The sequence below is a fragment of the Dicentrarchus labrax genome, unplaced genomic scaffold (assembly GCF_905237075.1).
Source record: "Dicentrarchus labrax unplaced genomic scaffold, dlabrax2021, whole genome shotgun sequence".
NCBI classification, from domain to species: domain Eukaryota; kingdom Metazoa; phylum Chordata; class Actinopteri; family Moronidae; genus Dicentrarchus; species Dicentrarchus labrax.
Genome location: NW_026136714.1, coordinates 25871487 through 25896462, shown reverse-complemented (window position 1 = coordinate 25896462; position 24976 = coordinate 25871487). Strand labels below are relative to the sequence as shown.

Here is a 24976-nt window from a genome sequence, read left to right as displayed (position 1 = left end):
AACGATTGTAGCTGCATGTTGAAGGCTGACTCTCATATAGTTTAAATTTATTTTGTCAGATTCTGTCAGTCCTATAAGACAAAATCCCATCCGAGGTGTAATGTCATAACACAGGCTAATGAGTGTGTGCAATGTGTTTTTACAGCCATGGTTTAATGTGCAGAGGCAGCAGTTAATATATTCCTGTAGTGTTTATACCTTGTGTCTTGAGTGCTGCCACCTCATCAGGAGAGCCACTGATCTCTCTGTTGTTGCTTTGTTTGGGGGGGAAAGACCAAGCCGGGCCCCCTGCTGTTCCTGGTGCTGCTGTAATTATTCTGTTGTTTGAGGAATATTTGGCCTGACATTTTGTATTCCCTTTGCAAGCCAGAGAGATTGGAACAAAAGCAAGCATTATGGCTTGCCATGTGGCAAGCTTATTGCTTTGGATGTATATGTCTTGGTTTTTACCGAGCTGGATTGCACTGTTTGATCATTGCTGGGTTGCATTTGACGTAGTGTTGTGTTTAAGTCCATTTTTATGTGATGCTGCTTTCAGCTGTGTGCACTCATGCAGAAAATGCTTTGGAAATATAAGAATTATTCTTACAATTGCAGCAGAGTTAAATGTTTGCCTATTGCAGTCTATATATGGAAGCACAGTGCCTAAAAAATCAGTGTTAGTTTAAAGCAGGGAGGAAGAGGGAACTTTCAGTGCATCTATTTGTGGCTATGTAAGATTAATAATGGCAATATGACAATGTTCAACAAAGTAAACTTTGTTTAGTACTGTACACCTAGGTAACATGGGACTGATCCAATAGCTATATTGGGTGATACTCCACACAGATCCACGTACCAATCCAGATTCCATGACCAATATTTTTATGGATATGCAATAGTTTGATTTTGAGCCCATAGCCCAATTATTGATAATAGTTCTACAAAGATATCCAGTAGTCCCCATATTTTGTCACCTAGAATTTTATGAGTCACACAAGCAGGCTGAGCTTGGACCATAAACTCCCTGTATCTTCCAGGGTCCAGTGTCTAACATTGAGGAGGATCTATTTGCAGAAATTGAATATAATATTCATAGGTATGTTTTCATGAATCACCTGAAAATATTAATAGTTGTGTTTTTGTTACCTTAATGATCCAATGTTATCCACAGAGGGAGAAGGTCCTCTTCCCCACATGCTGCCATGTTGAACCGCAATGTTTCTACAGTAGCCCAGAACAGACAAACCAAACACAGGCTCTACATCGGGCCATTCGTGTTTTTTCACGCGTTTTGCTGCCACTGTAGTTTCCCCAACGCACTTGGAAGGCTGAGCTGTATCCAAATGGTTACAATCTGCAACTTCCTCACTAGATGCCACTGCATGCTAAACACAGATTTAACAAGACACAATCTGCAACTGAGTGAGCTAGAAATAGTTGGCTCACTCAACATGTCCTTAGTTTGTAGATATTTTAGCCTCAAAACACAGAAAAGCAAGACAGCAACTTGTAATGTGTGTAAAGCCAACATGTATTTGTAGCTGGGTGTAAAAGTACAAGGGGTTAAAACAAGTTCATTTGTAATACAAATAATTATTTCAATTATTTAATTAAATAATTCAGTAATGCAAGTAAACTGAAAGTAATTTAGGTTAAAAGCAGTGAAAGATGAAATGTTAACCGAGAGATTAACATAAATTCATAATAAATAAAGCAGAGTAAATAGTTCATTAAGTAGTTACATTAAACTGTTCTATAGCAGCTGAAGAAAAGTGTGGGGTAAACCAAACATGAATATTTTTTGTGTCATTGGTTCATGCTGTTTCATTTAATTGGTTGCTGTATATGTCACTCAGTGTCACCTGTTGGTAATTGGCCATAGGTAAGGGAGTGAGCGAAAAAGGGGCGGGAAGAAAAAAAGCGACAAGAAGAGAGACGGGAGAATCGAAGAGAAGGAGAGAAGAGAAAATAGAGAGAACTGTGGAGCTGAAGTAAAGTTAAGAAGTAATGACATTTTGGTAGATAGTTTGCTGAATGTTTCAGTAACAGAAGAAGCTGTAGCTGAGGACAGTAATTTGGACACAGTGGATTAGGACGCTTGAGTTTTGCCAGAGTGACTGTGCTAACTGAGCTAAAGCAAGCGAGCTGCTAGCCAAGAGGACGCCATTGCTGAACGGGAAGGACTGTTTCGCGCTTCCTGAGGAGGACTTTGCTTCTGCTGCCGTTGGCTTTCTTCTCCATCTCTTCATGAACTGTTTCTCCAGGACTTATTCCAGACCGTGAGTTGGATTTTCTGTGTGACTGTTAATTGCCACTGAGGATAAGGATTTGCCTGCCACACCACACCGAGCAACACACAGGCCTGCAACTTTTATTGTTTTTGTGTGTGTGTGTGTGTGTGTGTGTGTGTGTGGGCGGGCCCACTGTTTTGTTTAGAGTTTAGTTAAGTACCATATTTGATCTGAGTCTGATGAGTACAGAGAAATCATATTTAGAGAAGAACTAGGAATTTTAGAGACCTGAGACAATTTAAGTTTTGAATAGTATTTCGATATTGCTAATTCTATTTTGCTTATTAAAAGTGTCTGACTTTAACCTCCCCGTTCTCTCTAAGATTCTGGAGAAAGTAGTCGCCAAAGAGTTGTGTGACTTAACAATAGTTTATTTGAGGATTTTCCGTCAGGATTTTTTAAAGGTCATCACAGCACAGAGACAGCTCTGGTTAAAGTTAATAATGACCTTTTGATTGCTTCAGACTAAGGACTTGTGTCTGTACTTGTATTATTAGATCTTAGTGCTGCATTTGACACCATTGACCATAATATTCTTTTACAGAGACTTGAGCATCTAATTGGCATTAAAGGCATACTATGCAGTTTTCCGGTTTTTGTCAAACAGCTACCCCTAGAGTTGCTGCGGAGTACTTGTATTTAACGTTAGCTGTCGTAAATACCACTCACCAGAGCCGTCTCTATATACGGCTCTGCATCTCTGCACTCACGGCCTGATCCCCTCCCCCCTGTATACCGGTAGATAGATAGATAGATAGATAGATAGATAGATAACTTTATTAATCCCACAATGGGGAAATTCAATTGTCACAGCAACATTTGAGTGAAATAAATACAGATATAAAAAACAGGAACATTTGCATACAGCAGGTCAAAGGTCTCATTGTCTCTGGTGGTGCATGTGACAAACTGGTGGAAGGTTGGGAGTGTGGACGAGAGAGAAACATGGTTGAAGTCCCCTGTGATGATGATGAAGGCCCCTGTGGTGATGATGATGAAAGCCTCCGGGTGTTTCGTTTGTAGTCCTGCAGTCACAGTGTGGATGACGTCACACGCTGCTTCTGCTTTCCCAGACAGAGGAATATAGACAGTGATGGCAATAACACTGGAAAGGTCCCGTGGCAGATAATATGGACGAAGTCCGACGGCAACAAGCTCGATGTCCAGGCTGCAGACGCTCTTTCATACGGACGTGCCCGGGGTTACACCACCTGTTGTTTATGAGCACGGCAAGTCCCCCTCCTTTCTTCTTGCCATTCGTGGTGGTGTCCCTGTCGGCTCGAACCGTCTGGAAGCCGGGCATGGTGACATTGGAGTCCAGTATCTGCTCAGGTAGCCACGTTTGTTTCCAGTGATGACTGCAGGGATGTAGAGTTTAAACTTCCTCTTCTTCATCCTCCGTTTAACCCCCGCTCTGCAGTCTCCTCCTCAGCTCCTCCGGTATGGAGGGTCTCTCTCCAATCAGGATGCTCGGGTGCCTCAGGGCAATCATTTGGTTGCGGGTGTAAACAATGCGACTCCCCATCGCCATGGAGACCCGTGCAAACAAAAAATAAAACGTGCTGAAAAATGCCAAAAAAGTATTTAGGTGACGTGAACAAAGTAGTAAGAAAGTAAGAAAAGAGTTAAAAATAGCAAAAAACACACTGAAAACACACATGTTCAGTGGGATGGAAGCTCGGACATCGAACAGGCAAAGATAGACTCCGAAGATGTCTACTGATCAGGTAACGTCTGCAGGTCTACAGTCTGCATGCTGAAAAACACTTTGTCTAATTTTGCAGGGAATCGTACCCAGTGACAGGCCTTTAGAATAACTATAAAAATGGGATGTAGGTCATATAGAGGCATCAGAAATAAATTGAGACTGTTTCATAACCTGTTGAAAACGTATTGTTGCAGCTTTAAGTAGCAGACTGACTAATACATGTGACAAGTCCCTGCATGGTGCACAGCAAACATGTTCCTTCCTACTGTGTACCAATCAAATTTAAAGCCCTGGGGTTGTATTCACTCACTCACTTCATTCATCTTACCACTATGAGTCCACTAAAATGGCCCTAAAAGTTCCTCACACATAGTTTGCTCTTGAGAGCTTTTCACAAAGCTGCAGAGAGCAACTATTACTGGGGGACTGAGAGATCTCCTAGAGGTAGGCCCAATTGCTACAGATGACGTGTTTCATGAATGAATTAATTTGTACATTTAAATAACTGAGTTGAAAGTTGTTGAGTTGGATTTTAGGAAAGAAAAGTCAAAATAAAATGTTTATGCTCTGTTGAGGTGGAAAGGTTGGTGTATCAATAAAAGCAATGCTGCAAAGTGCAATGGAAACAAGCTTATCAAATTAAGCAATGACATACATGAAGCATGTGACTAAACTTTAATTTTTTTAACCAGTTATTATGGAAGACTCGAAGCCGTAGTTGTCCAATGAGTTGTTATTTTAGCTGCTACAGTAAAAAGTTAATGACCGGAAATGCCTGACCCATTGACAGTGTATATAATGGACAGAGCTTCTGGGTCTGTGAAGTGAAGCCAGTGCAGAAGTGTCTTAAACCTGCATTCTATGTAAAGGCCCGCACGGGGAGCTCCACTGGCTGCAATAAAAACCAATACCATTCACTCTAATGGAGAAATGGGCCTACTTTTGACTTGATTTATGAGCTCAGTAAACAGTTTCCTAATAAGTTTATGGTCTTAATCTCTAGTTTCAAGTCTTCCATACAGCATGATGTTCATTTAGTAAATTATGGTCCCATTTAAAGTAAAATAGACCCTAAAGCAGGGTATGCTTTAGGGCTGGGTATTGTTAAGAACCTCGTGATTCGATTTGATTTTGATTCTTTAGGTCACAATTCAATTCGATAACGTTTCGATTCGATATTGATGTAAATGCTTCGATATCGATTCAGTAATGAGTAGAATTACAGCTTCGGGACGGACGACTTCCGTCATGTGTTTGCGTGTTAGTATGGCGTATCGTGGTTCGAGTGTGTATACCATCTTCTTAAAACCCCTGTTTTCCACCACACTGTACGGTTGTAGGTCCTTACATATGAAGACGGCCACAGACTCCGTTATCTTCTGTGCGCGGGCAGAGTTTGGCGGCAGTTTGCAAAGGAAGGATCTGTCAAGTTGCGTCTGTTTTGAATCCACAGGTTTAGCCGCAGGTTGCTGCAGAGCATCTGGATGATGTCGGCTTAAGTGGTTGCGCAAATTTGTTGTGTTACTGCAGTATTTAGTACTGCCTGGCACAGCTCACACACTACCTTACTTTTGTCTATTTCCTGTGTTCCGGGTTTACACTGGAATCCAAAATGACTCCAAACGTCTGCTTTTGAAGGCCTCCATCCGTACAACGCAAATCACACAAAGGTGTTGCTCACCGCGCCCCCACTGGCCAGGGGCTTGAATCGATTCAGAGGATTTAATGAATCGATATTGAATTGGGAAAAAATATATTGCAATGCATTGATGAATCGATATTTTTACCCACCCCTACTGCGTTGCCTATTTCTCAGCCAAAATGCTTTTAGCAATATATTTTAGTGTAGCTGTAACACGTGATCATGTGTGACCAGGCGAGCCACCACTGTTTTCAGTTACAGACGACTCGAAACTGCGCAGCCAATGAGAGAAGCTCAACAAGCAGTACGTCACCTCCGCTGGCTCCGACAAACTATCATGGTGACGGCCATGAGGAGGACCAAACAGTCTGTGAGGATCATGTGACACACTGAGACAAGGACAGAGATGACCTGTGTGCTGTCCTGTGCTCTGCTATTGTGGCCATATGGTCATTTTACACAAGAGGACATGAAGTGATTCATCACTTACTTGAGGAGAACCAAACATAAATAATCAAGTCTTCTCTATATCTTGATCTGTGATATTGTGAAAATAACATACCCACTAACATGGCTCTGTTCAAAGAGTTTTACTCAGTGACTTTGAAGACATCACAGTCAGAACAGACCCTGACAGAAGCACCGATAATTCCACTGAGGTATACCTGCTAAGGTGAAACCTCTCCAGTTCAAAACTGCAAACTGACCTGATTTGAAGGATTTCAGGGGAGCCAATCAAGAGCATGTCCAACTGTGATGGATTTACTGGAGAAATGGCCTGGAGGAACGGATGAAAATTTAAAAAGTTGTTTCTTTAAATTTAACCTTGTGTAAAATATTTACTAAACAAGAGGAAATTATAATTTGACACAGGAGTTTACTTAAGGCTAGTTGTAAATAAACATTCTGTCATATAGTGTAAAGTGCAATCACTGAGTATGAGAGTCTCTGAAACCTCTGCTCTACCACCCAAAACTCTCTGAGCCACTGTGCTATAGCTGTTTTGCCTTTTTCTGTAACTCTTGGAAGCAGCAGTGTGATTTGTCTATGCTAGGTTAAGTACAATACCACTCATGGCTGCTAGTTTCTGGCTCCATTTAATCTTTGAATGAATGGATTCCATTCAAATAGTCCTACCTTTTTCCTGCCCATAAAAGCAGAAGTTGTTTATTTTTTCCTCGTCTAATGTTTGGAGCAGCGACTAAAGGAGGAAACATTAAAGGTAGATTTTCTTGTAAACAGTTATGTACATACGTTCAGTGTTTCTCACAAAAGTATGGTGTCCTTGAGGCCAAACAAACATCATGAATATATTTGTTGCTCATAAAAACATTTGCAAAGATGATTTTAAAAAAGGAAGATCTGTTTTTTTTGGTCTCAAGTAAGTGAAAGATACAGTATGTGAAACGTCCAATTTAGTCTTGATTTGATTGATTTTGATTGTTTTTCTGAAGTAATATTTGACCAGTATTCCCACCACAAAAGGCTGCCTTAGGGCCGATTCAGACCAATTCATGCCCTGCAGTAAATACCCAAGTCCTCTCAATCATTTGAGTGGGGGTAGTCGGTTTAGGTTGCAACGGTGGGGAGAAACACAACCCGAAGTCATGCTGCAGCGGCCGATCCGACGATCAAACTTGTTAAACTGCTCCACAGTCAGCCTGAAATATCACTAAAACGGGCGCTTTCCAGGCCAAGTCCATGGACCAAACCATGATAGACTCCCAGCTGTGTCTTTGTTTGGTTTATTTTGTGTACCCAGCTTTGACGTCGGTCTATCCTGAAAAATAGCAATACTAAGGAGCTTCCTTTGGTTTGTGTCTATTTGAGAGAGAGAGTAAGAGAGAGAGAGATAACGTGGAGAGGGAACACAGGTAGCAAGAAGGCTGGGGAATCTGAGAAATAAATGTTATTTTCTGATTGTTTCACAGTGGTTACAATCACAAATAAATAACACAAATAAATGCCTGGTATGGTCTGAATACAGCCACACAGCACTGTATTGAATTATTCGATTATTCTATATTCTGCTCACTGATTCAGAAAGCGAGCCTGGTGATGTAGTGTATTTCTCTTATTGTCAACTAATCCAATGAAAAGACCAAATGCTATTTCAACCTTACTCACAAGTATGGTCTGTAAATCTAAAGCCTTATGTCTTATTCTTCTGTGCCTGTTCCTCTGTGTGGAATAAGGCTTCATCTGATGAAAATGTCACTGAAAGACGGACAAAATTAACACAGAGACACAAAACAACCAGGCATATTACGTAGCAATATGACTGCAAAAGATGCAAAATAAGCACAAAGAGACGTGTGTGTCTTGCCCATTTGTAGGAGGGGTGGGGAGGCCTTTTTACATGAATAGGTACATACCATCCTGCTGCCCAGAAATACTTAATAGAGCACCAAATGTAATGTGTGTTAATCTGTGAAAAATTCTGAAAACTACAGTTCTCAGCTGTTTAAGGAAATTACTAACCCTTTTTAAAATAGGAAACTACATATTTGTGAGCTGTCTTTAGTTATTTTCATCTTCAGAAGGAATTGATGAGCTTGGGGCCTAAGAGAGGGTAAGGAAGTGGAAAAGTACTGAAAGATGAACAAACACATTGTTGGTTTGTGAGCAACAAACATTTCATTTTGTTTTTTATTTGTTTTACCACAAAAATGTATCATCAGAAGGCTAAAGCCATCAACAGTAGTGGTCCAGCAAACACATTACAGACTGCAACACCAGACACACACTACTCTTTTCTCAGGATGCTCTGACTTTAAACTAATATTTAAACTAAGCTTTAAATATAGATATTCTGTATGTTATAGTTGACACTGGTGGCTGCAGTGTTTTTAGTGTTTTACACTCGGTGATGAAATGAGTAATTCAATTTGTCTTTACACTGATCAAAATATACTCCGCATGACCACGTTAAATCAATTAAGAGGGGTGTTGTGTAACAGTAATAAAAGTAGAGAAAATGAAGCATTTATAATTCATACGTAAGACTGCTTGATTGAAATTAAGAATTAGAAATGTATCATTGTTATACCAGCATTGCATTACTATAATCACTTTAGAGTTAATTTAAAATGTGGGATTATTAGATTCAAATTATTCAAAGCGATTGCCTGCCAGCGATCCGAACGATACTGTAGACGTCTACTTTGATTGAAAGTTAGAAACAACAGTGAAACTTCTGCAACACCTGAATTATTGAAGGTAAAAACTGCCTTTATTCTTCAACCCTTCTCTGCAACCTATTCTTGTCGAAGTGAGCCTGTGAGAAACTTTCACAATGAAAGCACTTTTGTGTCTCAGAAGAACGTGTTTGCAGAATTCACTAAGAGCGGCACTGAAACCAAAATGTGGCCATACGAGTAACCAAAAGTGAAAAAAATGACCTCCTGCTCCGAAGGCTCCCCTCATCCTGCAGCTCTGAATCACTCCTCATACATCCATCACCTGACACGCAGGTCCCCTAACTAAACTGAGCACACTCCCCCCTTCTCCACATGTTCATGTTTCACATTAAAAGCCCTGTGGCTGTGATGTATTGAGGGTGTGTGTGGGGGGGTATGCTATGTAGTGCGTATGCTATGCAACATCAAACCAGTCTAACAAAGTTGCACTCTGATCCTCTGTCAGGCTTTCTTCTGGTAATGGTAAAGTGATCACAGGGGGGAGAGCTTTAGGAGCCGCTACATGACATACTGTGTTTGTCTTCATTCGCAACATCTGAGGAGTGGGGCATCTCAAATGTTGGTAACCATGTAGCTGTTGGAAACTGGGGCATCCAAAGGCTGGAATATTTGTTCACAGCAGGAAAAAATTATGCCTCCATCCTAAGAGGAGAAATCCACATTGATGCTTTTATCCCGTTCTGCGGCGTGTTTATCAGCTCAGAGTAGGAAATAATTCCTAACTGGCCAGAAATTCTCAGAGGGATGCATTTTTGGTCCTACTTTCAAGACTAAAAGCATTTTATCAACTTTCTTAACTTAGGAAATCCCTCCAATCACTGCTAATGTTGAGCAGACTGCCAGAGCTGTCCTAACCAGAGATTCAATCAGAAGAGAGGTTTTGGGAACACTTATTAAAAGTCCATTTTGTCAAAAGCTGAATAATTTTTGAGACTGCCTTTGTCTGAGATAGAGGAGAATACGTGATGTCTCTTCAGAAACCAGTTTCCTCGCAATGATGACTTTTTTGGAACAGTGAAAATGCAGCGGTGCAACACCGATGGTTCTGTCAGAACCAACAGCTTCGGCAGTCATAAATGAAACTTTGATCACGCTTATTTGCCTCATAAAGATAATGCACATGACGAGGCTTCTCGGTGAGAACAGACTATAGCCCCGTTTAAAATCCAGACTTTAATTTGCCCTAACCCGCGTATATTTTTGTCATCGTCATCTGCATAATGAAATAATAAATCACAAAATCAAGAGATCATGTGCGAATCCATCTTGCCAGGCTTCAATCTATGTGCTCTAAATAACAGTGGTTTGGACCAATCAGTGTGAGAAGGTGGCATGGAGATTTTAAGGAGTGGCCAAAGTATATGCTGATTTAACTGCAAACACATATGTCAGTAGCCTGGAAAAGTCCCCAAATTAAGACAAAACATTCAATTATTGCATCACATTAGTAAAGTGTAAAATAGAAAATCAGGCTACAGTCAGCCTGTGTACAAGATGCTGCACTGTTATAGTCTGTGAAATGATGTGTAACATATAGGCTACATTTATTTTTTTAAAACATGTGAGTGGTTTGACAATGTTTATTTAGAGTGTAAATGGCATATTTGCAAATATCAGTCTGACAAAATGATTTCTACATATTTATATAAAAGAGGCTTCATATATTAGTCTCAAGTCCTGCTCTGAGGTAGGAGTGGTCTTTGCTCTGAGGTAGGAGTGGTCTTGTCCAAGGTTTACTGTCAGCACCATGTGGTAAAAGTGATTTTGAGAGGCTAATAAATATGGTCCTTGATGTTCAGTTTATTCTAGAAGATACATTGTGTGTGATTTCACTTTCTTTTAACTTGCCTCACAAACTTTTCCTTTTGAGTTCCTTCCCAAAACCCAGAGACCCCATCTTGACTTGTTGCATCCAGTCACAATTCTTACTTGAGAGTGACCCAGCTCCCCAAAGCGCTTTCTAAGCCCTCGGCCCCGTGCACTGAGCCTCCCTTCTTGCAATTCCTAGCCAGCCATCTGAAACAGAGTCAACCAAAGTGCAGCCTTAAACTTAAGTACTATCCCAGAGGGCACTGCAAGTCAAGTCACTACCCAGAGAGAGCAAAACCGAGAGAAATAAGAAGAGAATATTATGCAGCACATTAGAATCTGAGCTAAAATTTGCCTTAAGTGGAAGCTGAGTGATGTACTGAATGTGCTGTATGATGAATCCTGTTGGTATTTAATGTACATATTTTTACTTTGTGCTAAGACAAACTACCTATGACAAAGTGCCTTTCTAAAAATGAATTAAAAGATGTTGAAATACTGAATATAAACTTACATATATTCAGTATTTACTGACTAAAACCTAAAACAAAGGGATTCTGAAGAGGCCATAGCACAGAAACTGAGTTGTTAAACAGTTAAACTGCCTCAGACAAAGTGATGATGTAGGAAAAAGTCACTGCACTGGTCCTGTTCGATTTAAGTGCTGTATAGTTATAACAGATTACACTGTGCTGATAGAAACATGTAGTTATCACTTGAAAGGCCCTAAACTGGTCCACTACCTATTTAACAGGTTTTGTAAGTATTGATGACCATGTTTCAAATACCATTTCCATATAATAAAATTAAAATTGAGGAGTTCTGCATTGGTACAATAAGTTACACTATGCTGATAGAAACATGTAGTAAATATCTCTGGTAAGGTCTTAAACTGGTTCCATATTTAACATGAAGACAGTTTTTTGTAAGTATTGATGACCATGTTTACATATGGTGTTCTACAGGGTTCAATACTTGGTCCATTCCTTATTTCATTACACATGCTTTCACTCAGCCAAGTTTATGATTATATAATACAAATTGTACATTGTGTAACTATTTGAAAATAATAATTGAGGATAAAAACAAAAAAATATATATATTGGATTGTCGCTGATTCTTAAAGAGACACAATTCTGGAAATAAAACTCTGGCATAGCTGACTCAATCTAGGGATCAAAGCCCAGGTGTCCTCATAGATGTTGATTTTAAAACAGTTGGTGTTTTGGTGGAAACAATGGCAGTCCTTCTCACATTGCTTTTCTACTTCCCTACCCTGTCAGACACTTGGCCCCAAGCCCATTGGTTCCTACTGAACCAACTATGAATTTTGTGCTCAGTAACTTTCCAAAACTGCTGGTCATTGTAGTTTTTGGCAAACTCAAACGGGCAAATAGTGCATTTGTCTGTCTGGGATTAGTTTCAGTTGTGGATTAATACACATTTGGTACTTGGTGGAGTATTAACAGGTAGCAGGATGGCAAATGTAGGACTGAGTCAATGTATGTCCTCATGGTGATGCAATAGTGTGGTTCATAGATATGATTTTTAAGTGAAGCTTTATGGCGCAGGGGAATTTGATGTATACAAACACAATACTCGTTAATTTGATACATTCATTGTTGGTCTTCATGGGATTTGTTGACAAAATCTAGCTACAGCTATAATAAGAAAGCTACATTGATCAATATGTTTATGTTATGGAAAAATGACGATGATGTTTCTGTGGGAAGATGGGTCATGGCTGTGTCACTGTTCGTACATGCTGTAAAAACATAGGTTCAGAATTCACCTTCTCTTGTTGGTTTTGTTACGTCTACCGATTGTTGTCTTAATTTCCTTGTCATGCCTTTATGATTCTGTGGGAGAAGTAAACTTGTCTTTGTTCAGTCGCTCCTGTTTCCAACCCCTCCTCTACTCTCAAAGGGGACAAAGGCCACAGTATTGTCTCCCACAGTGTGTGCAGACAGGGAATATACTGTGCAATAAGACGTCGGCTATAACTCTATTTCCTCCTCTGTAACGCTCCACTTGCAGGACATACTGGGCTCAATATGAGGCAACGACATAGTACGTTAATACATTTTGCATTGAGCCGCCAGGAGTCAGATTCTTATCAGTGCCTCCATCTTGGCTCAAGGGGTAGAGTTCCATATGAGAAGCCTTTGCCCTACAATCTCCCAACTTTGATCCAATACTGTCACTGAAGTTTTATTGCCATTTGGACCTGATAGTGACAGTTCTGCAAAATTGATAAGAGACCTCTGGTGTAAGGAAGATATCATGAGGTGCCAGTGCAGTATTGATGCAATCATATATCATTTATATTTGAAGCTAATTTTAGATTATCTTCAATTAATAGAATAAATTAGTATAGTAGTAAACTCATACCTGCAACTCATCTAAAATTAACTATTAACTTCCTTCTTACTGGCTAAAATAATCAATGTACACTTTTGTTATGAAAATATCACCCATTTCAAAGCTATTTGATGTATTGAATGGTGCACTGTGTAAAGCATTCATTAAAGAGACAAATGACACTGGGTGAAGATAACAGAGGAGGTGAGAACACACACAGTTAAAGAGACATTTTGAGTAATCATGATCCTTTATGTTCCAGAGCGTGATGGATTTAGCCCCTATGTAGAAATAGGAATGAGGATGTGCAGCATGTCCATGCTCTATCTCAGCAAAAGAGCAAGTAAGTACAGGTTGCTGTTTATCTGTTTTGAATATGGGGTACTAGATAATGCTAATTATTTAGATAATGTCAATTTTTATTTTTGGGTTAACCATTCCTTTAATATAGTCTAAATGTTTATAATGAGGTAATGAGAACAAGTAAAAAATCAAGCACCTCCTACCCTCAAAAGGTCTGTTTCTACAGAGTCATCTGTAGAAACTTCCAGTTTCCAGTTATGTTTTCTAACAGAAAGAATTGCTGCCTGGTTTATTTTCAATAGATCTGACATCATAAAAGGTTCACAATATAAAACAAAAAGGATTCTGAAGAGGTCATAGCAAACAAACTGTGTTGGTTAAAGTCTTGAATGACCTCAGAAAAAGTGATCATGTAGGCAAGTTTCTGCACTGGTCTTCCTCGATTTAGGTGCTGCATTGGTACCATAGATTATACCTTTTATATATGGCATTCCACAAGGTTCAATACTTGATCCCTTCATTTTTTCATTACTCAGCCAAATTGTACAATATAAATGATGTGATGTATAACAATTATTTCAGATTAATTGAGAATTTTACAGAGGTGGGTGTACAAAGCACAGGACTTTGACACCAGAGACCAATGGGTACGTCCAGGAACAAGGTTAAGGAACTATAGGGGGTTTGGTTAGTAGTTTATGTGTATTGTCTTGTGCTTCAGGTTAGCCCATTTTTACCTAAATTTAATTTTAAGTCCTTTGAGTTGCGTTGCGACAAGCAGATATTGTAGGAAAACAAATGCATATAAAGATATGTTTGCATAAAGGTTCAGTATGTGCATACCCATTACATTTTCTATAACAAAACATCTCCATCTTATCAAGTTTTTCATGTCTAGATTTTAATCTTAAAATTAATATTTTCCGAAAACAAGAAAAGAAATCTGCCTGTACTTTTTCGATAGATTTCAAAGCATGTCAAGGATTTTCAAACAATGATGACTATCTTGAAAATAAATACATAAATAAAGCACTAAAATAAAAAATAAAAACTTCTATTAGAAAAGTTAAAATATTCTAATAGCACAGACAGAACATTCAATTTCAATTCAATTTTATTTGTATAGCGCCAATTCATAACAGAAGTTATCTCAGGACACTTTTCAAATAGAGCAGGTCTAGACCGAACTCTTTTTTACAGAGACCCAACAGTACCACCATGAGCAAGCACTTGGTGACAAGGGCAAGGAAAAACTGCCTGTTAAAAGGCAGAAACCTAGGACAGATCCTTCGGCTCTAGGTGGGTGGTCATCTGTCTCGACCAGTTGGGGTGAGAGAGAGAGAGAGAGAGAGAGAGACATACAGACAGACATACAGACAGACAGACAGACAGAGAGAGAGACACACAGAGACCGAGAGAGACAGACAGGTGTACAGTAACAACAGTATTGGCAATGGCAATCTAGCAGGACCATGGCAGGAGGCTCCACCAGGATCGATAAGAATCTGCAAGACGAGAAAGCACAAGAACTCCGGGGAAGAAGTGAAGTTAGTAACATGCATTAATGGGATATGAATCAGTGCAGAAAGAGAGAGGAAGAGAGGAGCTCAGTGCACCATGGGAAATCCCCCGATAGTCTAGGCCTATAGCAGCATAACTAAGGGAAGGTTCAGGACTCACCTGATCCAGTCCTTACTATAAGCTTTATCAAAGAGGAATGTCTTAAGCCTACTCTTGAATGTGGAGAGGGTGTCTGCCTCCCGAACCATAACTGGAAGCTGGTTCCACAGGAGAGGAGCTTGGTAACTGAAGGCTCTGGCTCCTGTTCTACTTTTAGAGACTATAGGAACCACAAGTAGCCCAGCATTCAGAGAACGTAGTGTTCTAGAGGGGTAATAGGGTACTATGAGCTCTTTAAGATATGAAGGGGCCTGACCATGAAGAGCTTTATAGGTGAGGAGGAGGATTTTAAATTCTATTCTACATTTTACAGGGGCCCATTGCAGAGAAGCTAGTACAGGAGACATGTGATCTCTTTTTCTAGTTCATTTTACTTGTTTGAATAAAGTAAGCTTTTTAGATTAAAATGACCAGAAACGTGTGTTGTTGTACATTAACACAATTTTTCTTCCATGCAAACACCTAAATAATAATATAAGTTATATATAATTATTTATATATATATATATATATATATATATATATATATATATATATATAATACAATAATTAAAACATTTAAAAACAATATCTGTTAAAAGAAAAAAAAGGGGTAATTTTACTTACTTACTGAAATTCAGTTCAATTCAATTAAATTTTATTTGTATAGCGCCAATTCATAACAGAAGTTATCTCAGGACACTTTTCAAAATAGAGCAGGTCTAGACCGAACTCTTTATAACATTTACAGAGACCCAACAGTACCACCATGAGCAAGCACTTGGCGACAGTGGCAGAAACCTCGGACAGACCCCGGCTCTAGGTGGGTGGCCCTCTGCCTTGACCAGTTGGAGAGAGAGTGAGAGAGAGTGAGAGAGAGAGAGAGAGAGAGAGAGAGAGAGAGAGAGACGATGACAACAACAATGGGGGACAATGAGCAGTGATTATAGTACAAATAGTAACTGTAGTCATAATAATAGTAATAATAATACTAACAATAATATCAGTGATATTAGCAGTGGGAGTCAAGCAGGACCATGGCAGGTGGCACCACCAGGATCCATGCAATGAAATACATCTTTGATTTTTGTCATTTGGACACCTTCTGGACTGGTCCATCTGTTCCAAAAGTTTGCTGACTGTGGAACATTTAAACAGGACATCTTATCCTGTTTTCAATCATGTAAATCATTTTCAAGTGGACTGATTACATTTGGAGGGACAAAAATGGATCTGTGTAAGCAGCTATTGTTTTGTTGTGATATTTTTGGTCAGATGCAGCATCTAAAAGCTATTTTTCTGCCCAGTGTTCCTGAAGCAAACTAGAACTGATTTATTTAGGCTTCACTAGATAATAATACAATCCTGATGTACCCATATGGGGTTTTGCTATTCATTTTTGGGGGTTTACGGACAAAAAATGTTGATTGCAATTTTTCATATGTTATAGTTGGGACAGATTTGCAATCAGGCCTGCCTCTGTGGCATTAGAAGGTCAGCCACATTTCATAAGTCTAATTTCAAAAATGGATAGGCCTAATGAAATCTGCAAAATTAAAATGTGTCGTCAGTGCAAGCTGTAGCTCTCTCCAGTGTTCTGCTGAAGAGTTGCTCCATTAATTGCAGTAGGCTGTGATTATTCACAAGGGTTTATAATTAGGAGGGAGTCAGGAGTGTTTTATGCCGGGTAATTGTGTGTGTCTACCCGCCACCATTTAGCTGGGGAGCAGTAAGCTACAGTACCATTGTCAAATCAAGGGAGGCTGCTTTGACCCTTGTTGCTTGAAATTGATTTTGAAGCGCTCATCAAGCAGATTGCTTTTTGTAAACATCACTCTTCCTTAATTTTACAGATTCTGATGATACGCTGCTGAACCATTATCAATTTTCTGTTGAATTCGGGTGAATCATTCAGCTTCCCACCAAAGCGTTTTGGGGGAGGAGGTGAAGGCTACATAATATGCAAATTGCTTAATATTTTTCTCAATTTTAAACTCCAGACAGAAATGTATAATCAGTTGTGAAAGGCCAGGCAATTGGAAAAGCTTGTCACCTTCTATTTCTTTGTAATATGAAATGAATAGAACTAAATGGCTACATGCTATTTTATCTAGAATGTGGGACAAAGATAGACTAAAACTCTATTTTGGGAGAGAAGTTTTTTTTCTAGGGCCTGCCAGTGAAAAAGACCTTCCTAACCACTTTTATTGTATTTAATTGTTCCCCATTTCACTGCACGTGAGAACCTGCCTGTTCTAAATTACTTCAGTCTTGCAGCACTTTGAACGCTTTAATAAAACTTGTCCACACAAATATGACTGTGTTAACATTTCCCAATCGTCTTTTTGGCTCTGTGACTCTACCATATGGTGCCATGTGGTGTTGTTGCACAGGCTGCTCAAAATGCAGAAAATTCACATTAATTTTCCCCTATAAAGTCGGGGCATCCATTTGGATTTGCATGACGTGTCACAGGGGCCACATGGGGACTCGGTGAAAGAGTGCGGGACCAGTCGGCAGCTCCACCAAGGACTGCTGCAGCAGCTGTTTTTCTGGATGTCTGTTCCTAGGTAATGTGCCTCTAAACTTGATGGGCTAGAACAGCTTGCTCTTGTTCCATTCTGTTCAGCGGGGCAGACTAGTACCGGAGTTAACTTGTCACAAACTCAACATCTACTATGGGAAGCAGAGGGCTGCCTGCCACCTTTACTTCGCTCTTAAGCAAAATGGATGAAACGCTGCCATGAGATAAGACTGCAGGAGACGCAGGAAGGATGAGTGGTTGCTGTGCTATTCATTATTCAGCAGCAGTGGTCACACAGTACACGGCAGCACTCATGTTTGATTTGAAATGGCATGTTATTGCGATGTCGAACCTTTCGGAAAATATGCTTCTCAAGACATGTAAGAGTTGAAGGGGAACTTGTCTATCTTGCACTGTAATTGTGCGGAAAAGCCTTTTTATGAGGCGAGTACGACCTATAAAATATGGAGTATTTTATGCCTCCATATCAATGGGAATAATTCTAAAATGGCTTTTACTACATTCTGCTGTGCTTCATGAAATACAGCATTCATTGAGGTGGGCTTGTCAGTGCAGTGGGAGGGATGGCTTCAAAGCCTTTGAGCGGGTCAAGGACAGCAGTGAAAGGGCCGTGAATTTTATATGTTGCACATCATAAATACTCACATCTGTAGAGGGAAAAGACAACTATGCAGTGTCAGTATTTATCAATGTTCAGCATGCAGGGGACAATTCAGTTCGCAAACGTTTCTATCACTGAAGTCAAAATACTGCATCTGACATCCCATCTCAAAAAAACTACAGCTGATCTTTTTTTCATCCAGTGTACATTATCTAAGTGAAAACAGCAGTGTAAAAAAAAACTTAATAAACTAAAATAAAATAAAATGTTGTTCCTATGAGAGGCAAGACGAAAGACAGAAAGCTAGTTCAGTCAGACAACTCACGTTCCAAATGTTTATTAAAGCACTATGGCATATTTAGATTTTGGCGTGTTGGCTCCGACCTCATCACTCCCCGCAGATGTGTTTACATAGAGGTATCGGGGAGTCAAGCTAGTTCTTGAAGTAATGTTATAGCCAGGAAATGCTCAAACTTGCGTGCATTACCTACTGTAGCCATGCTGTAACTTGAGTTGCTCTGATATTCTGTTTAAACCATGACTGTCCTGACAATGCTGAGGGATTTCAATACGTGCTGGTAGGATCGTCATAGGTGGATGAGTTAAACTGACAAGCAAGCACTTTAACTTAAACTAGCTTGCCAGCTAGCTTAATGTAACAGTCACCTACCAACGATTGGAGGCAACCTGCCACAAAATCTTGCATTATGGTATAATTATTATCAGTAACCAACAGTGATTAGTTGGTAGTGTTTAATTGATGTTAACTGATGTGTTTAATTGATGTTTAACTGATGTGTTTAATTCATTTAAACTGTTTAAATTGTGGATTTCAGATCATCTTTTCAATCAGTCATCAAGACTTCAAGCTAAGCTTCACATATGTCGAGCTTGTGAGTCTTGGGAAATCTTTTACAGTTTATTGGACTCAACACAAGTGTGCAGATGCAGTTACCTGGTCCAGGACAGGCCATTGCTTATCTGAATGGAATTAAACTTCTGAGGCTGGTACCACAGTAGTGATTTGTAGGGACTCAACATGCACATTTGTTTTGATTGTTAAGATTAGGAATTTTATGAGTTTATGTTTTTAATTAACCGAAAATCTTGTTACTGCATGTATCAGTATTCACTGATCTTTTGCATTCTTTTTCAGGCTCGAAAAAACAGATGATGCAAAACTCTAGAGGACTTTTGGCCTCCAGTCACACCTTCCTCACAAATGGAAGTAAAGTCTTTGCCGACTGAGATCCAAACACTTGATCGGACAAATGAATGCACTGCATACGCCCCCAGTTCAAGCTGAGTCATCAAAAGCACTCCACAGTAAAAATGACATTTTGTTATGAAAATACTCAATGAGTTTTGGACACATTTGGCATATACCAAGAGTTGAATCATTAACACAGGCACACAGGATTCAAACTTGTATTTTTTGCCTCACTGTGTCTTTGGATTGTTGTACGTCCAACCATGCACCCCGACCACCACTCTGTTGCTTCTGTGTGATACCAAAACAAAGCGCTAATATGAATTGGAAAACTGTTGACAGGAAACAGAATACAGGAAGCAATTACGTTTCACTTATTTCACTATATTTGTTTAACAAATTAGTCATAGGTAAAGGTAATTCCTAGGAGACAGGCTTGTTCTTGTTATCTACAAGTTTACTGGGATTTTCCTGTTTATTTATAAATATTTATAATTTTTTTAAATAGCCTGTCAATATTACATAACCAATGATAAAAATAGCCTGTCAATTTACAAAATCTGTTCCTGTAAAAAAGTAATAAAATTACTACTTATTTAATGAAAATGTCCTTTTTGCTACGTAAAATACATTCCCAAATTTTAGTAATATTAATTACATTTTTAAATTCAACTTTAATACTGTTTACAAATTTCTATGTCAAATTTGTGAGAATTAACAGTAAAAAAAAACAGTATTTTGGGGGCTCAAAGGTACAGTTGGTCGTCCACTAATCAGTAGGGGTTGTTGGTTCGATCCCCGGCTCCTCCCTGTCGCATGTCGAAGATCTCCTTGAGCAAGATACTGAACCCCAAATTGCTCAAGTCATAAGTGTGTGAATGTGCATGAATGAGTTGGTTTGTGTTCGATGGGCTTTGCCATCACTGTGTGAATGTGTGTGAAAGGGTGAATGTGGCACGTAGTGTAAAAGCACTTTGAGTGGTCAGAAGACTAGAAAGGCACAATACAAGTACAGTCCATTTTATTTGTTCTGTAATTTTACATGGATTTGTTTGTTAATTAATTAAACAAATGTTGAATAAATGTTTTTATCAATGTATAAGCATTGCTGTCAAAAAGTTTGTATCACTGAAAATGACAATAATTACAGTTCTATAACTTTTTCAATTTTGATTAAAATAAGAAAAATCAAATAACAGCACTATTGTGTAAATTTAAGCCTTAAATTTTGCTTTATAGCAGTAAATATTTATACCAAAAAATGACACAAGATTTTATGTAAAATTAAAGCTAAGAACAGTTTTTTTGGCGCCCCAGCTGCCGTAATATATATATATATTTTAATTACTTTCTTCTTTTTGTTTTAGATTGCAACCAGTTCAGTTTGTGCAGATTATCTTTGTACAACAACACAACGCTAAGGATGTCTAATTAATGTTATTTTTAAGGTTAGGATTAAAGGGTTTTGGACCTCGGCATAGACAAAAGCTGCGACTGTCAGTGTTAAAATGCAGGTGGGCAGACTGACTGTCACAGGTAGGTAAAACTGACTGGCTGCTTTTTGTCAGTCTGCTAGCTACAGGTAAGTTCAGTGCGCGTGTGTTTGCAGGCTTCACACACTGTTGTGTTTATATTGCTGACGTTTTGTCTGCCGCGGTGATGATCTATCCTGCTGCTGATTGTATAGGAAGTGTTACCTGATTAATGTATGTATGTATGCAGCACCCGCTGCGATGTCCATAAATAGGCTGTGGGTTTACTGTTGGCCTCCTTCTTAAATGGAGTGATGTTGGTGCTGTTTGTGAAGATGTTTGCTGTTTCCATAATACAAAGCAACTAAACAAACTCCATCCATACAGAACTTTTCAAAAACAGAAGTTACTTCCTTTACAGGAAGAAGGAAATGGGAGGAGACAGAAGAGAAGAGATAGAAAGAACAGTATAATATGTTACCCGCAAAGTGAAAGTCATTACAGTTTTTCTTGATTGCTTTGATGCAGCACTCAACTTAAACTCCACATTTTCAAAACAGTTAACACAGGCTGAAACAGTGGCACTCATGGTCAAAATGACACATTTGCAAAAGGCTCTAACCGTGCCAAAACATTTAAATTATGCAACAAAAGCAAATTTTCCCTTCAAACAACACAACTTGCAAACAAGTGTATGAGCTCTTCCAATCAACCATTACACAGTGGACAACAAAATACAAAATACAGCACTCAGTGCGAATCAGTGCACCATTTCTTGTCATTGTAGCCTATTATTGTTTGTAGCTTTCATGCCAGTGCCATTTGTTGTCAAATTTGCCTTCTTGCAGAGAATTGGATCCAGAATCAGAAATGCTTTGATGCAAATTTTATTGATTCCATTGATTCTTTTTTTCAAACTGTGGCTGAAAACTGAAATACTGTAAATGTTACACAAAATACATGTAAACCAAAATAAAATCTATTAGAGTATAGATTACTTTTCTTAAGAAATTAAGAAAATAAAAATAAAATCAGTATAAAAAAAAATATAAAAATCTATTACTGTAGTGTATAAGAAATAGCCACTATTGATACTCAGTCTCTTCTGTCTTGACGATGGGGCCACATGGCCTCATCCACATCACATTCAATATCCTCTCTTGCAATGCACCGAGGGAAAAATCTTCTTGCATACCTTATCCAACCTTGACATTCCTCTGCACCTATTTCTTGGGCAGCAGCAGTCATTGCATTCAGTAAGGGCATCTGCTCATAGGGACGGTGATCATAAACCTTCCACCTCCAAGCACTGAAGAACTCCTCTATGGGATTCAAAAATGGGGAATATGCTGGAAGGAACTTCATCATCATTCGAGGCTGTACTGCAAACCACTCATTGACAAGGTGAGAGTGGTGGGACACCACATTGTCCCAGATAATGACGAAGAGTGGCATGCCCCTCTGTCCTGGAACTGTGATAGTGGCACTGTACCCAATGAGGCTCCTTCCACGTTTCCTCACTTTACAGAGATTGAAGCCAGCTTCATCAACATAGATGAAGACATGATGTGCCCCCTCAGCTTCAAGCTCCATTATTGTCTAAGTAAAATAAGGCAAAATGACAATGAAAAGTGACTCCAGTTGACTCTAAATGCATGATATGACAAGACATTACAGTATACTGTAGTAAAGTTTCCTTACCTCCACATCAAAGTTCCTTTGAAATGGAACTGTATAGAGCTGCTTCATGGCCATATGGTTCCTTCTTAGGATGCGGTCAATGGTGGTCACGCTCACGTTGTTGATGTTCCTAAACATGCCCTGATCTGCGATCACTGCTGCCCTGATTTCATGCAGCCTTATGGCATTGTTTGCCACAACCATTTTCACAACGGCTGCCTCCTGCTCAGCTCAATTCTCCCTCTACCACCAGAGAATGGTAGCCTTTGGATTCTATAAAGAATACATGTAATGGGAATGAGGAAACAATTACATAAAGTATATCACTGAAGATATATCCGTATATACTGTACAGCAACATTACCTGTTTTCCTGTCGAAAAATTCTGACAATGGATGCGACAGTGTTTCTGTTTAGAACAGGTTGGACTCTTTGTCCAGCCTCTCTAAGTGAAAGGCCATGATTGATCACGTGATCAATAACAGCCCAAATTTCATCAGAAACCTGAGCCCTTCCAACTATACCTCCACCTCACACTCAAACCCCTCCACCTCTTACTCTCACTCTAATCTGCCTTAGACCTCTTCCATCCATGTTGGCAAAGAACAGCACAGACGCTGCACCTTTTAAGGCCTGCAGACTGATTGCTAATTGAAGATTTGTGTGTCAAACAGGTGCTTCAGTGATTTCATACTGATGTAGGTAGTTTCTAATAGCTAGGAACAGATAGTTTCTGTTTGGTTACCATGGCTAAAACAATGGAGTTTGGACTGCTTGAATGACATCCGTGTTAACTGTTCTGCAAAAGGGTGGGGAAAATGTGTCAATCCAATGAGAAAGGGTTAACACATTTGCAAGAGGTGTCTTGTGCTCTGCTGAGACAGTGATGATGAAAACCGAGTGGATCCCAGTTTCTTTAAGCAGGTCAAAGCAATCAAGAAAAACTGTAAATCAAGAAAAAGACAAAGAAAGCAAATTAAGTTTTAGTGATTTTGACTTTTCACTGTTTTTAGAATCGATCTGAAAACTTCTCATTTAGTTTGAGAACTTGGTTTCCATAGCAACCAGCTCGCCTGAGTCTGCTAACTGAGCCTGCTGCAATGGCCACGGTTTGACACTATTTTCCAGAGATCAGGCTGCGTTTGTTTGTTCGTTTTTTTTTTTTTTTCTGGTCTGCAGTAGCAGTGCTAGCACCAGCAGCCTGCTCTCCTTGCAGGTTAATGTCCACGTGGCTGGGCTGAATGTGGTTCTGCATTGCTCCCGTCAAGTGTTTGTACGTCAGTCCATTCTGACACAGCCTACATTCCACCAATCACACACATCTTTATTGCACACACAGAGCTGTTCACCTCTGTTGGCAAGACAACCACCTTTGTTGTCTGTTTGTTTTTTATTTACCCAGACTGTGCAGACAAGTTGTCGCAACTTCAAAACAAAGAAAGGATGTAAATATAGAGAGAAAATACATAAATAAATAAAAACACAATCACATTTACTAATGTAGTAATGAAGAAAAACAACAACAGAAAACAAAATATCCATAAGCCACAAGCATAAAAAGCAAAGGAGTAGAAAAAAAACTGTTTAGGTGAGCAAACAAATTCTGATGCATACGATAAATATGCACTGTTTTTTTATTTATGTACATAGAGAAAAGAAAAACTCAAAACAAAAGTTAGGGTCTTTTATTCATTGGCAGATTCAGCGTTTTCAGAAAGTAGGGCCCAGGTGTCATCAGTTTCAGCTGTTTTTAGATTTTTGTTGGTTGCAGAGATTTGTGCCATTGAGACATATTGTGCCAGCAGATCAAACCATTGGGACATTGTTATTTTCTGTCTATTGAGCAATATTGTCTTTTTAGCAATGGTCAGGGCGATAAGTACAGTGTTGTAAGTGACTGATGGGTGTGAGGTCTCCTGAAAGGCAGAGGGGAAGGGGGAAGCTGAATGCTGTGACCCACGATTTGGGAGATGTTAGTTATTATGTCGTTCCAGACGTTTTGTGTTGGTGTGCAAAGCCATACTGAGTGAAAGTAGTTGTCTGTGGAGTCAACAGTGCGTTGAGGACACATGTCAGTGTCTGTGAAACTCATCAAGTGCATTTTGTGTTGAGTTCTGTGTGTCCTGTGTATGGTCTTATATTGAATGAGCTCTAACCTGGGGTTGCTAGTCATTGAGAAGATGTTACTGCAGATGTTTCCAGTGGGCTATATCAATATTAGTTGCCAAGTCTTTTTCCCAGGCTGTGATAGTGTTATCTTTGGTTGATGTAATGAGTCTGTATATTAACTGAATGTTTTATGCACTCTATATATTAAAAAATTAAACAACCATAAAAAATGCAGAGGACATGACCTTGGTGTCCTCAGTGGTAGCTACGGCCCTGCTGCCCTTACCACAGCTTGAGCCACTCAACATGCTGCATGTTCAGACTGCACTCCATTAGGCAGGTCTCCCCACTTTCACCACCACAGAACATGCAGCATGTATGACTGAATGGAGCGCTCCGGTACA

The 24976-nt window shown here is 39.4% G+C and overlaps 1 long non-coding RNA gene across 1 annotated transcript in view; it reads left to right on the top strand.

Moving 5' to 3' along the window:
- Positions 1-1907: 1907 nt before the first annotated feature.
- The window catches only part of LOC127376466 (uncharacterized), a 31482-nt gene continuing 8413 nt past the window's right edge, over positions 1908-24976 (top strand). Inside the window, exon 1 of the long non-coding RNA XR_007887529.1 lies at positions 1908-2261. This is a non-coding gene — a long non-coding RNA (uncharacterized LOC127376466). The remainder of the gene's footprint in view (positions 2262-24976) is intronic.